This window comes from Coregonus clupeaformis, chromosome 34, assembly GCF_020615455.1.
Source record: "Coregonus clupeaformis isolate EN_2021a chromosome 34, ASM2061545v1, whole genome shotgun sequence".
NCBI lineage: Eukaryota > Metazoa > Chordata > Actinopteri > Salmoniformes > Salmonidae > Coregonus > Coregonus clupeaformis.
Window position 1 is genome coordinate 34,901,317 of NC_059225.1, and position 13,711 is coordinate 34,915,027.

At 49.3% G+C, this 13,711-nt stretch overlaps 1 pseudogene; it reads left to right on the forward strand.

The window, feature by feature from the left end:
• The first annotated feature begins 2,530 nt into the window (after positions 1-2,530).
• Positions 2,531-2,588, forward strand: LOC121550139 (annotated as a pseudogene).
• The last annotated feature ends 11,123 nt before the right edge of the window (positions 2,589-13,711 follow it).

The window sequence follows — 13,711 nt, forward strand, 5'->3', positions numbered from 1 at the left end:
GAGCAAGCTCTGCACTGGTGGTGCCCCGATCCCGCAGCTGAATCAACTTTAGGAGATGGTCCTGGCGCTTGCTGGACTTTATTGGGCGCCCTAAAGCCTTCTTCACAACAATTGAACCTCTCTCCTTGAAGTTCTTGATGATCCGATAAATGGTTGATTTAGGTGCAATCTTACTAGCTGCAATATCCTTGCCTGTGAAGGCCTTTTTGTGCAAAGCAATGATGATGGCACGTTTCCTTGCAGATAACCATGGTTAACAGAGGAAGAACTATGATTTCAAGCACCACCCTCCTTTTAAAGCTTCCAGTCTGTTATTCTAACTCAATCAGCATGACATAGTGATCTCTAGCCTTGTCCTCGTCAACACTCTGACCTGTGTTAACAAGAGAATCACTGACATGATGTCAGCTGGTCCTTTTGTGGCAGGGCTGAAATCAGTGGAAATGATTTTTTGGGATAAAGTTCATTTTCATGGCAAAGAGGGACTTTGCAATTAATTGCAATTCATCTGATCACTCTTCATAACATTCTGGAGTATATGCAAATTGCCATCATAAAAACTGAGGCAGCAGACTTTGTGAAAATTTATATTTGTGTCATTCTCAAAACTTTTGACCACGACTGTACACACTGTAGTATCCCTCAATCATGTGTAGTACTTACTATATAATATTTTAGTATTATATACTGTAGAATACTGCAGTAAATACTATACTAATGTGCACAAAAACACTACAGTCCGAACTACACTTTAACTATAGTAAATAATACAGTATTTAATTTGAATATACCCTGCACATTCCCCTCCCCCATATCGCAATTTGTGCGACCCATAAGTGAGAAACCTACATGCCAAGTATAGACCATATTTTGTTCCCTACAGATTATAAACTGCTCAAAAAAATTAAGGGAACACTGAAATAACACATCCTAGATCTGAATGAATGAAATAATCTCATTAAAAACTTTTTCTTTACATAGTTGAATGTGCTGACAACAAAATCACACACAAATTATCAATGGAAATCAAATTTATCAACCCATGGAGGTCTGGATTTGGAGTCACCCTCAAAATTAAAGTGGAAAACCACACTACAGGCTGATCCAACATTGATGTAATGTCCTTAAAACAAGTCAAAATGAGGCTCAGTAGTGTGTGTGGCGTCCACGTGCCTGTATGACCTCCCTACAATGCCTGGGCATGCTCCTGATGAGGTGGCGGATGGTCTCCTGAGGGATCTCCTCCCAGACCTGGACTAAAGCATCCGCCAACTCCTGGACAGTCTGTGGTGCAACGTGGCGTTGGTGGATGGAGCGAGACATGATGTCCCAGATGTGCTCAATTGGATTCAGGTCTGGGGAACGGGCGGGCCAGTCCATAGCATCAATGCCTTCCTCTTGCAGGAACTGCTGACACACTCCAGCCACATGAGGTCTAGTATTGTCTTGCATTAGGAGGAACCCAGGGCCAACCGCACCAGCATATGGTCTCACAAGGGGTCTGAGGATCTCATCTCGGTACCTAATGGCAGTCAGGCTACCTCTGGCGAGCACATGGAGGGCTGTGCGGCCCCCCAAAGAAATGCCACCCCACACCATGACTGACCCAGTGCCAAACCGGTCATGCTGGAGGATGTTGCAGGCAGCAGAACGTTCTCCACGGCGTCTCCAGACTCTGTCACGTCTGTCACGTGATCAGTGTGATCCTGCTTTCATCTGTGAAGAGCACAGGGTGCCATAGGCGAATTTGCCAATCTTGGTGTTCTCTGGCAAATGCCAAACGTCCTGCACGGTGTTGGACTGTAAGCACAACCCCCACCTGTGGACGTCGGGCCTCATACCACCCTCATGGAGTCTGTTTCTGACCGTTTGAGCAGACACATGCACATTTGTGGCCTGCTGGAGGTCAATTTGCAGGGCTCTGGCAGTGCTCCTCCTGCTCCTCCTTGCACAAAGGCGGAGGTAGCAGTCCTGCTGCTGGGTTGTTGGCCTCCTACGGCCTCCTCCACGTCTCCTGATGTACTGGCCTGTCTCCTAGTAGCGCCTCCATGCTCTGGACACTACGCTGACAGACACAGCAAACCTTCTTGCCACAGCTCACATTGATGTGCCATCCTGGATGAGCTGCACTACCTGAGCCACTTGTGTGGGTTGTAGACTCCGTGTCATGCTACCACTAGAGTGAAAGCACCACCAGCATTCAAAAGTGACCAAAACATCAGCCAGGAAGCATAGGAACTGAGAAGTGGTCTGTGGTCACCACCTGCAAAACCAGTCCTTTATTGGGGGTGTCTTGCTAATTGCCTATAATTTCCACCTGTTGTCTATTCCATTTGCACAACAGCATGTGAAATTTATTGTCAATCAGTGTTGCTTCCTAAGTGGACAGTTTGATTTCACATAAGTGTGATTGACTTGGAGTTACAGTGTGTTGTTTAAGTGTTCCCTTTATTTTTTTGAGCAGTGTTTTAAAAAGTAGAAGCTCTGAACTATCCATTCAGACCTCAGATATACCTACCTACAGGTTATGGAAAATTTGCTATTTTAGTATTTCTCCAGTAGGTTTCCTGTTGTGATGGGAAACCGAGGCTTTCTGAAGGCTTCGGCGTGTTAACAATTTTTTTGGCACAATTCGGTGATCTGTTCACAATGCACATTAGTGACATCTGCTGTCAGTAATAAATAGCAGCATGTGATTATCAGAAACTTTTCTTCTCCACTGTTTTCATTGTGGCTTTGGTAGCCTATAATTTTTTTTTACATTTTTAGTCATTTAGCAGACGCTCTTATCCAGAGCGACTTACAGTTAGTGAATACATATTTTTTTATATATACTGGCCCCCCATGGGAATTGAACCCACAACCCTGGCGTTGCAAACGCCATGCTCTATCAACTGAGCTACATCCCTGCCGGCCATTCCCTCCCCTACCCTGGACGACGCTGGGCCAATTCTGCGCCACCCATGAGTCTCCCGGTCGCGGCCGGCTGCGACAGAGCCTGGATTCGAACCAGGATCTCTAGTGGCACAGTTAGCACTGCGATGCAGTGCCTTAGACCACTGCGCCACTAATAATCAGTTGGAATACCAGTGTCAGAGTGCTGTGTGTGGATGAGTGAAGGGAATCAAGCGCAGGAACAAGGATGACTTCAACAGACTTTAGTAAATCCAATACAGGAAAATGAGTCGCCAACCCAACCGGGCGGCGCCAACAATTACGCACAACACACAGTGCGGAAAACAAGAAAAAGCGCACGCAGTGCGAACTCTCGAAAATTACAACAAACGAGAGAGAACAAACTCCTCGGAGGCAAGCTGACAAATACAATCACGCATAACACCTGACCCAAACAAACGAAACTAAATCGGGAACACAATCAAACACAAACAAGGGACAGGTGTTACAAAGAGACAAAACCAAACGAACATGAAACATAGAACGGTGGCAGCTAGTACTCCGGAGACGACGACCGCCGAAGCCTGCCCGAACAAGGAGGAGGAGCAGCCTCGGCGAAACCGTGACAGTACCCCCCCTTGACGCGCGGCTCCAGCCGTGCGCCGACCCGGGCTCGGGGGACGACCCGGACGACGCGGGAGCAGGGCGCGCAGGATGACCCCGATGGAACTCGGTCAGCAGGGACTGGTCCAATATGTCCCTCCTTGGCACCCAGCACCGCTCCTCCGGGCCGTACCCCTCCCACTCCACGAGATATTGAAGACCCCCCATCCGGCGTCTCGAATCAAGGATGGACCTCACAGTGTACGCCGGAGCCCCTCGATGTCCAACGGGGCGGAGGAGTCTCCTCTATCTCATACTCCTGGAGTGGACCAGCTACCACCGGCCTGAGGAGAGACACATGGAACGAGGGGTTAATATTCCTATAGTCAATAGGCAGTTCTAACCTGTAACACACCTCGTTCAACCTCCTCAGGACTTTGAATGGCCCCACAAACCGCCGACCCAGCTTCCAGCAGGGCAGGCGGAGGGGCAGGTTTCTGGTCGAGAGCCAGACTCGATCTCCAGGTGCGTACACAGGCCCCTCACTGCGGTGGAGATCGGCGCTCGTTTTCTGCCGACGGATGGCCCGCTGCAGATGTACGTGGGCAGCGTTCCATGTTTCCTCCGAGCGCCGTACCCATTCATCCACCGCAGGGGCCTCGATCTGGCTCTCGTGCCAAGGTGCCAGAACCGGCTCGTACCCTAACACACACTGGAACGGGGTTAGTTGGGTGGAGGAGTGGCGGAGAGAGTTCTGTGCCATTTCGGCCCACGGAACGTATCTCGCCCACTCCTCCGGCCGGCCCTGGCAATAAGACCTCAGAAACCTACCCACCTCCTGGTTAACACGTTCAACCTGCCCATTACTCTCCGGGTGGTAACCCGAGGTAAGGCTTACCGAAACCCCCAACCGTTCCATAAACGCTCTCCACACTCTGGAGGTGAACTGGGGGCCTCGGTCAGACACTATATCCTCGGGTACCCCGTAATGCCGGAAGACATGGGTAAACAGAGCCTCAGCGGTCTGTAGGGCAGTGGGTAGACCCGGCATGGGAAGGAGACAACAGGCCTTCGAGAACCGATCCACTACGACCAGGATGGTAGTATTCCCCTGTGAGGGGGGAAGGTCGGTAACAAAATCCACCGAGAGGTGGGACCAGGGTCGTTGTGGAATAGGCAGGGGTTGTAGCTTACCCCTGGGCAAATGTCTGGGCGCCTTACACTGGGCACACACCGAACAGGAGGAGACATAAATCCTCACATCCCTAGCTAACGTTGGCCACCAGTACTTCGTGCTAAGGCAGTGCACTGTCCGGCCGATACCCGGATGGCCAGAGGAGGGGGACGTATGAGCCCAACAAATGAGGCGATCGCGTACCTCGAGCGGAACGTACGTCCGACCCACTGGACACTGTGGAGGACTTGGGTCGGTGCGTAACGCCCGCTCGATCTCGGCATCAACCTCCCACACCACCGGTGCAACCAGACAAGACTCTGGTAGTATGGGCGTGGGCTCAACGGACCTCTCCTCCGCGTCATACCGCCGAGACAGAGCATCTGCCTTCCCGTTCTGGGACCCAGGGATGTACGTGATTTTAAACACAAATCGGGCTAGAAACATAGTCCAGCGGGCCTGGCGAGGATTCAGTCTCCTAGCTGCCCGGATGTACTCCAGGTTACGATGGTCAGTTAGAATGAGGAAAGGGTGTTGAGCCCCCTCGAGCCAATGCCGCCACACCTTTAGGGCCTGTACCACGGCTAACAGCTCCCTGTCTCCTACGTCATAATTCCGCTCCGCCGGACTGAGCTTTTTAGAATAAAACGCACAGGGACGGAGTTTAGGTGGTGTGCCAGAACGTTGGGAAAGAACGGCCCCTATACCGGCCTCTGACGCGTCCACCTCTACCTGGAAAGGTAAAGAGGGTTCGGATGCGCCAACACCGGCGCCGAGGTAAACAGGTCCTTCAGTCTCCCAAAAGCCCTGTCCGCCTCAGCTGACCACCGCAAGCGCACCGGACCCCCCTTTAACAGAGACGTTATGGGAGCTGCCACCTGTCCAAAACCCTGGATAAACCTCCGGTAATAATTTGCAAAACCCAAGAACTGTTGCACCTCCTTCACAGTGGTTGGGGTCTGCCAATTACGCACAGCTGACACCCGGTCTACCTCCATCTTCACCCCTGACGCAGACAACTGGTAACCCAGAAAGGAGACCGACTTCTGAAAAAACAGACATTTCTCCGCCTTGACATATAGGTCATGCTCCAACAGCCTCCTCAATACTCGGCGCACCAGGGCTACATGCTCTGCTCGGGTAGGACTGTACACCAGAATGTCGTCGATGTACACGACTACTCCCTGTCCCTGCATGTCCCGGAAAATCTCATTGACGAAGGATTGGAAGACTGAGGGAGCATTCATTAACCCATATGGCATGACTAGATACTCGTAGTGTCCGGAAGTCGTGCTAAACGCTGTCTTCCATTCATCGCCCTCTCTAATGCGCACCAAGTTAAATGCGCTCCTGAGATCCAATTTTGTAAAGAACTGCGCACCGTGCAGTGACTCCGTCATAGTCGCAATCAGAGGAAGTGGATAGCTGTACTTCACCGTAATCTGATTGAGACCGCGGTAATCAATACACGGGCGCAGACCTCCATCCTTTTTCTTCACAAAAAATAAACTCGAGGAAGCGGGTGAAGTGGAGGCCCGTATGTATCCCTGTCTCAGAGACTCAGCGATGTACGTCTCCATTGCCTTCCTCTCCTCTTGAGACAAGGGATACACATGGCTCGCGGGAGAGCTGCTCCTGACTGGAGATCTATCGCACAATCCCCGTCTATGAGGCGGCAGCTGCGCCGCCCTAGTTTTACTAAACACCAGTTTCAAATCCTCATACTCGGGGGAATATGCAGTGCTGTCATTAGATTCGGACTTTCCACCGAGGTCGCCCCTATGGAAACACCCAGACACCGCCCTCACACTGGGCAGACCACCCTTTAAGAGCTTTCTCTCGCCACATAATAGTAGGGTCATGGGTCATCAACCAGGGAAGGCCCAGCACTACCGGATACGCAGGAGAGTCAATCAGATAGAGCTGAATCGTCTCCTCATGACCCTCCTGCGCCATCATTTGAAGGGGTGCTGTGACCTCCCTAATCAACCCAGACCCTAACGGACGGCTATCTAGGGCATGAACAGGGAAAGGCTTATCAACTGGAAGGAGGGGAATCCCTAACTCTATACAAAACTGGCGATCTACAAAATTCCCAGCTGCGCCTGAATCTACCAGCGCCTTATGCTGGGAACGAGGTGCAACCTGTGGAAAACAAACAGGCAAGGTTAGGTGAACGACAGAAAGCTCTGGGGAAGTAGGGCGCCTACTCACCTGGGGGGACCCCCCAATGCGTGACCTGCCTTCTCCTCCACCGGGGGACCCTCCCCAACACCTAGCCGCGGTGTGCCCTCCACGGCCACAGTTAGTGCAGGGAACGGCCCCCTCGGGTTCCTACTCCTCCGTTCTCTAGCGCCAGCACCCCCCGAGCTCCATAGGGCTCGGCTCGGAGGTGCTGGAGAGTGGAATGGGTGAACCCCACCCGGGACGTCCCACGGGTGGCGAGCAGGGTATCCAGCCGAATGGCCATGTCGACAAGTTGGTCAAAGGTCAACGAGGTGTCCCTGCACGCCAACTCTCGCTGGACGTCCTCCCGGAGGCTGCAACGGAAGTGGTCTATAAGGGGCCCGCTCATTCCACCCTGCATCGGCCGCTAGAGTCCGGAATTCCAAGGCAAAGTCCTGGGCGCTCCTCATCCCCTGTCGGAGGTAGAACAGACGGCTCCCCCCGCCGCCTTCCCCTCTGGTGGATGGTCAAACACAGCACGGAAGCGGCGGGAGAACTCCGCATAGGTAGTGGTAGCGGCGTCCATTCTCCTCCATTCGGCGTTGGCCCACTCCAACGCCTTGCCGGTGAGACAGGAGATGAGGGCTGAGACGCTCTCGTGTCCCGAGGGCGCCGGGTGTACGGTGGCGAGGTAGAGCTCCACTTGCAGCAGGAACCCTTGACACCCGGCAGCGGAGCCGTCGTACGCCCTCGGGAGCGAGAGCCGAATCCCACTGGGTTCCGGAGATGGGACAGGAGGACTGACCGATGGGGATGGTTCGGTAGGTGGGGTCGTCACCCCCTCCAGGGCATGCATGACAGACCTGGTTAATCCGGTCCTCCTGCCCACGAAGACGTTCCTCCATACCTGCTGTTGGCGCGGTCGCTCCTGCTGATTCCATGGAATGATGCGTGATTCTGTCAGAGTGCTGTGTGTGGATGAGTGAAGGGAATCAAGTGCAGGAACAAGGATGACTTCAACAGACTTTAGTAAATCCAATACAGGAAAATGAGTCGCCAACCCAACCGGGCGGCGCGAACAATTACGCACAACACACAGTGCGGAAAACAAGAAAAAGCGCACGCAGTGCGAACTCTCGAAAATTACAACAAACGAGAGAGAACAAACTCCTCGGAGGCAAGCTGACAAATACAATCACGCATAACACCTGACCCAAACAAACAAAACTAAATCGGGAACACAATCAAACACAAACAAGGGACAGGTGTTACAAAGAGACAAAACCAAACGAACATGAAACATAGAACGGTGGCAGCTAGTACTCCGGAGACGACGACCGCCGAAGCCTGCCCGAACAAGGAGGAGGAGCAGCCTCGGCCGAAACCGTGACAACCAGGTTTGCATCTTACATCATGCTTCTCTTTTTGCCTTCAAGTTGACTATTTTTCTAAAACTGAATCTATCTCATTATTTAGGATGCTTAAGACAGAAGCTTATACTATACTAAATAAAATAAATTACAGTGGCTTGCTATACCCCCTTGGCATTTTTTATATTTTGTTGCCTTACAACTTATAATTAAAATGGATTTTTTGGGGGTTTGTATCATTTGATTTACACAACATGCTTACCACTTTGAAGATGCCAAATAATTTTTTGTGTGAAACAAACAAGAAAAAAAATAAAATAAAATAAAACAGAAAACTTGAGCGTGCATAGCTATTCCCCCTTAGGGTCATTGTCCTGCTGGAAGGTGAACCTCCGTCCCAGTCTCAAATCTCTGGAAGACTGGGACCTGTATTTAGCGCCATCCATCATTCCTTCAATTCTGACCAGTTTCCCAGTCCCTGCCGATGAAAAACATCCCCACAGCATGATGCTGCAACCACCATGCTTCACTGTGGTGATGGTGTTCTCAGGATGATGAGAGGTGTTGGGTTTGCGCCAGACATAGCGTTTTCCTTGATGGCCAAAAATATCAATTTTAGTCTAATCTGAACAGAGTACCTTCTTCCACATGTTTGGGGAGTCTACCACATGCCTTTTGGTGAACAACAAACGTGTTTATAATGGCTTTTTTTCTGGCCACTCTTCCGTAAAGCCCAGCTCTGTGGAGTGTATGGCTTAAAGTGGTCCTATGGACAGATACTCCAATCTCCGCTATGGAGCTTTGCAGCTCCTTCAGGGTTATCTTTCGTCTCGTTGTTGCCTCTCTGATTTAATGCCCTCCTTGCCTGGTCTGTAAGTTGTGGTGGGCGGATCTCTCTTGGCAGGTTTGTTGTGGTGCCATATTCTTTCTATTTTTTTATAATGGATTTAATGGTGCTCTGTGGGATGTTCAAAGTTTCTGATATTTTTTTATAACCCAACCCTGATCTGTACTGCTCCACTACTTTGTCCCTGACCTGTTTGGAGAGGTCCTTGGTCCTCATGGTGCCACTTGCTTGGTGGTGCCCCTTGCTTAGTGATGTTGCAGACTCTGGGGCCTGAGATCATGTGACAGATCATGTGACACTTAGATTGCACACAGGTGGACTTTATTTAACTAATTATGTGACTTCTGAAGGTAATTGGTTGCACCAGATCTTATTTAGGGGCTTCATAGCAAATGGGGTGAATACATATCGGAATCACTGAATCACTGGACCTTAACACCAGATCATCGCAACTAACTAGCTGCAACTGAATGGCTGTTGTTGTTGTTGGTTAATCACTACTGTCCCGAAGCAAGCACCAGTTAGCCTTGAGCTAGCCTCAAGGCAGGCCCATCTCTCGGCTATCTACCTCTCTGTCAACCGGACGGGACCTCCTAGTTATGACACGGAGCCCCGCCGATCCATCACGACTGGTCTGCCGACGTAATCGTCTGATGTGGTTTCAACAGGCTTCCCGTTGCGACGACCACGAAGATCCATCTGCTAGCCCCGGCCCGCTAGCACACGCAATCAACAGCCGTGCCTCCTGCTCGCCTGTGCCGTAGCAGCCACCTAACTGCTCCCGGACTCATCTATTGCTGTTCACTGGACCTTATGATCACTCAGCTACACAGCTGATGCCTGCTGGACAGTTCCTTTATACAGTACCCCATCCTGTTTATCTGTTTAGCCTCAGCCCAAACTTTTGTCGCCATTACCAGCTGTTGTCTTAGCTCTCTCGAATAACACCTGTGATTGCTTTATGCCTCTCTCCCATGTCAATATCCCTTGCCTATTTCGGTTAGTTCTTATTGTACTATGTCCCTGTAGAGCCCCCAGTCCCGCTCAACCTGCCTCAGATAGCTCCTTTGTCCCACACCCCATATACGCGGACACCGGCTCAATCGGTGCCTCCAGTGATGCTATCTCTTTCATCGTTACCCAACGCTTAGGTTTACCTCCACTGTACTCATATCCTTCCATATCCTTGTCTGTATATAATGCCCTGAATCTATTCTACAACACCCGGAAATCTGCCCCTTTTATTCTCTGTACCCAACGCACTAGAAGACCAGTTCTTAAAGCCTTTAGCTGTATCCTTATTCTATTCCTTCTCTGTTCCTCTGGTGATGCAGAGGTTAACCCTGTAGCCCTCAGTATCATGCCTACTCCCCAGGCGCTATCATTTGTTGACTTCTGTAACCGTAAAAGCCTTGGTTTCTTGCATGTTAACATCAGAAGCCTCCTCCCAAAGTTTGAGCTATTCACTGCGTTAGCACACTCCGCCAACCCTGATGTTCTAGCAGTGTCTGAATCCTGGCTTAGGAAGGCCACCAAAAATTCAGAAATGTCCTCCCCAACTACAACGTTTTCCATCTAGATAGAACTGCCAAAGGGAGTTCTACCAAAGAGATAGCCTGCAGAGCTCTATCATACTATCCAGGTCTGTGCCCAAACAGTTTGAGCTTCTACTTCTAAAAATCCACCTTTCCAGAAATAAGTCTCTCACTGTTGCCGCTTGCTACAGACCCCCCTCAGCCCCCAGCTGTGCCCTGGACACCATATGTGAATTGATTGCCCCCCATCTATCCTCAGAGTTTGTACTGCTTGGTGACCTAAACTGGGATATGCTTAACACCCCGGCCGTCCTACAATCTAAACTAGATGCTCTCAATCTCACACAAATTATCAAGGAACCCACCAGGTACAACCCTAAATCCGTAAACATGTGCACCCTCATAGATATCATCCTGACTAATCATCCTGATATCATCCTGACTTCAACCAGGATCTCAGTGATCACTGCCTCATTGTCTGCGTCTGTAATGGGTCCGCGGTCAAACGACCACCCCTCATCACTGTCAAATGCTCCCTAAAACACTTTAGCGAGCAGGCCTTTCTAATTGACCTGGCCCGGGTATCCTGGATGGATATTGACCTCATTCTTTCAGTAGAGGATGCCTGGTTGTTCTTTAAAAGTGCTTTCCTCTCCATCTTAAATAAGCTTGCCCCATTCAAAAAAATTCAGAACTAAGAACAAATATAGCCCCTGGTTCACCTCAGACTTGATTGCCCTTGACCAGCACAAAAACATCCTGTGGCATACTGCATTAGCATCGAACAGCCCCCGCAATATGCAACTTTTCAGGGAAGTCAGGAACCAATATACACAATCAGTTAGGAAAGCAAATGCTAGCTTTTTCAAATAGAAATGTACATCCTGTAGCACTAACTCCAAAAACTTTGGGACACTGTAAAGTCCATGGAGAATAAGAGCACCTCCTCCCAGCTGCCAACTGCACTGAGACTAGGAAACACTGTCACCACCGATAAATCTACGATAATCGAGCATTTCAACAAGCATTTTGCTACGGCTGGCCATGCTTTCCACCTGGCTACCCCTACCCCGACAACCAGCTCTGCACCCTCCGCTCCAACTTGCCCATGCCTCCCCCGCTTCTCCTTCACCCAAATTCAGACAGCTGAAGTTCTGAAAGAGCTGCAAAATCTGGACCCCTACAAATCAGCTGGGCTAGACAATCTGGACCCTTTCTTTCTAAAATTAGCAGAAATTGTCGCAACCCCTATTACTAGCCTGTTCAACCTCTCTTTCGTATCGCCTGAGATCCCCAGAGATTGAAAAGCTGCCGCGCTCATCCCCCTCTTCAAAGGGGGTGACACTCTAGATTCAAATTGTTACAGACCTATATCCATCCTGCCCTGCCTTTCAAAAGTATTTGAAAGCCAAGTTAACAAACAGATCACCGACCATTTTAAATTCCACCGTACCTTCTCCGTATTGCAATCTGGTTTCCAAGCTGGTCATGGGTGCACCTCAGCCACGCTCAAGGTCCTAAACGATATTATCACCGCGATCGATAAAAGACAGTACTGTGCAGACGTCTTCATCGACCTGGCCAAGGCTTTCGACTCTGTCAATCACTGCATTCTTATTGGCAGGCTAAATAGCCTTGGTTTCTCAAATGACTGCCTCGCCTGGTTCACCAACTACTTCTCATATAGAGTTCAATGTGTCAAATCGGAGGGCCTGTTGTCTGGACCTCTGGCAGTCTCTATGGGGGTGCCACAGGGTTCAATTCTCGGGCCGACTCTATTCTCTGTGTATATCAATGATGTCGCTCTTGCTGCTGGTGACTCTCAGATCCACCTCTACGCAGACGACACCATTTTGTATACATCTGGCCCTTCATTGGACAAACCTCCAAACGAGCTTCAATGCCATACAACACTCCTTCCGTAGCCTCCAACTGCTCTTTAAACGCTAGTAAAACTAAATGCATACTCTTCAATCGAACGCTGCTTGCACCTGCCTGCCCGACTAGAATCTCTACCCTCGGCGGGTCTGACTTAGAATATGTGGACAACTACAAATACCTAGGTGTCTGTTTAGACCGTAAACTCTCCTTCCAGACTCACATTAAGCATCTCCAATCCAAAGTTAAATCTAGAATCACCATAGCAACACCCACCCGTAGTATGCGCTCCAGCAGGTATATCTCACTTGTCATCCCCAAAGCCAACACCTCCTTTGGCCGCCATTCCTTCCAGTTATCTGCTGCCAATGACTGGAACGAACTGCAAAAATCTCTGAAGCTGGAGACTCTTATCTCCCTCACTAACTTTAAGCATCAGTTGTCAGAGCAGCTTACCGATACTGCACCTGTACACAGCCCATCTGTAATTAGCCCACCCAACTACCTCATCCCCATATTGTGATTTATTTTGCTAATTTGCACCCCAGTATCTCTATTTGCAGATCATCTTCTGCACATCTATCACTCCAGTGTTAATACTAAATTGTATTTATTTCGCACTATGGCCTATTTATTACCTTACCTCCATAACTTACTACATTTGCACACACTGTATATATATTTTCTATTGTGTTATTGACTATACGTTTTGTTTATTCCATATGTAACTCTGTGTTGTTGTTGTTTTTATCGCACTGCTTTGCTTTATCTTGGCAAGGTCGCAGTTGTAAATGAGAACCTGTTCTCAACTGGCTTACCTGGTTAAATAAAGGTGGAATAAAAAATAAAAATAAACTTATGCACGCACCACTTAACCATTATTTATTTTTTCGAATTTTTTGAAACAAGTTACTTTTTTCATTTCACTTCACCAATTTGAACTATTTTGTGTATGTCCATTACATGAAATCCAAATAAAAATCCATTTAAATTACAGGTTGTATTGCAAAAAAATAGGAAAAACGCCAAGGGGGATGAATACTTTTGCAAGTCACTGTATTTGAACAAAGTGTGGTTTCACATTTTTTAAAATCTACAGTGCCTTCAATGGGATTTCGACCTCATACCCCTCATGTTCCTGAATGTTCCATAGGTCCATAGGTCAAGTTCCATGGGATCTCGCATTTTGCAACACACGGTTTGAAAAAGCATGTCATCAGACAAAGCTTCGGACGTCATTGAT